Source organism: Sorex fumeus, unplaced genomic scaffold (genome assembly GCF_029834395.1).
Source record: "Sorex fumeus unplaced genomic scaffold, SorFum_2.1 ptg000131l, whole genome shotgun sequence".
Taxonomy (NCBI): domain Eukaryota; kingdom Metazoa; phylum Chordata; class Mammalia; order Eulipotyphla; family Soricidae; genus Sorex; species Sorex fumeus.
The window spans coordinates 20,298,366-20,300,230 of NW_026606188.1; positions in this window are offsets into that span (position 1 = coordinate 20,298,366).

Consider the following 1,865-nt stretch of genomic DNA (forward strand, 5'->3'; position numbering starts at 1 on the left):
TCCCCAGGAAGAGCCAATCTTTAAGCTTAATATATCTTTACTATGTTCATAAAAATGACTAGAAATAATAAATAGCATTTACACTAGAAATATTATAAGAAATAAATTTACTATGATGGTTTTTTATGGATTACTAGCTGAGGAAAGGAGAAAGCAATATACCCTGGATGGAATCCTGCCCTTGAGTGGATCTCCTAATAATCTGGAGTGCTGGACCCTCAAATGAGATTTTGAGTTAATCTCCTAAAGTAGTGGCTTTACCTCTGTTTGTTGTTATGACAATACTTAACCTCACCTATGTGTACTCCCACCCTTCATGATTCCTATCTAAGTACGGTGTAAGTGGAAAGAGAGGAGGATGAGACTGAGAATTTGGGACTTTGGAACTTTGAGGTCTTTGAGCACTAGAGACTCTGCCACGAGACTAGGAAGGAGACAAGAAAGAGAGGACTTTGAAGTCTACAAGGAGATTAGAATGATGAAACTATGATGATTGCTACTACCACCAAAACTCCGACCAATATTGCACTGTAAGGGGAGAGATTGGACTATGTGGGGGAGGAGAGAGAAATAAATTGTCTACCTACCATCCTGGGGCCCTGTTCCCCTGTTTTTCTAGTCCTCTGTCCATCCATCGCTGGGGGCCAGCCAGGGGAAATGTTCTCATCCACCTAACGCTTGTATGCCTATGCCTTTTTCTATCAGAGATTCACATAGACGGATACAAGTTTTGGTGTAAATTTGCTGGGATTACAGGAAGGTATAAATATAGGTTCTCCCTATTTAGCCATCTTTTAAAAAAATTTTATTTTATTGAATCAACGTGAGATATAGTTATAAGCTTTCATGTTTGAGTTACATCACACAGTGATCAAACACCCATCCTTCCACCAGTGCACATTCTCTACCACCAATGTCCCCAGTATACACCTCCTTTCACACCCTCCCACTGCCTCCATGGCAGACAATTTCCCCCATACTCTTCTCTACTTTGGGGCATTAAGCCATCTTTTTCTTTTCTTTTTTTTTTTTATTTATTTATTGAATCACTGTGGGAAAGGTTACAAAGCTTTCAGGTTTATGTCTCAGTCATGCAAATATCAAACACATTTCCCTTTACCAATACTTATTTTTTCCCATGAAGAACCCCAATAAAACCCCACCCCCCACCCCTCCCCGTCCCTGTGAGGCAGATGAATTCTAGTTAACACTCTATCCGCTTTGATTAGATTGTTTCAATAAAAGATTCACCACTATTATTTAGAGTTTACCCCCCCCCCCCCCCAATCAGACATGCTGAAAAAGCATTGTGAAGTGATTTGCTTTCTACAGCTGGGTTCAAGAATTAAATGTTGGTTTTGGATTTCTGCTATTTTACCTATTGACCCTGGAAGTATTTCTACTGAAAGTCAGATAGTTAAGAAATTGGTTTCTGTGTTCTGGAGTCGTGGCCGTGCTGGAGAGCCGCTCGTGGGGGGCAACTGGTGGCCTCGGTAGGGCGTGAAGGGCGAAGCGAAACGCCCCCCTTCCCATGAGGTTTTAGTCGCCCCCACACTCCCGGCTCATACCTGCTGTCCACAAGGCTCCCATGTGGCCGCCATCTTTCTTTCCAGAGAGGAGAGGGCGAATGGGGCAACACCCTTTCCCCTCCGGCAGACTTGATGGGCTGGATCAACGCATAGTCCGTTCACTTTTCTGCTCCAAGCTGCTGGGTTCTGCATTAAGTCCTTGTGCTTCTGGGGCCATGGCCGTGCTGGAGAGCCGCTCGCGGGGGAAGCCATCTTTTTCTTAACCTAACTTTGATTGTTGTAGATTTGGGAGCCACATCCCATGATGTTCAGGTGTCACTCCTGACTCTGCACTCA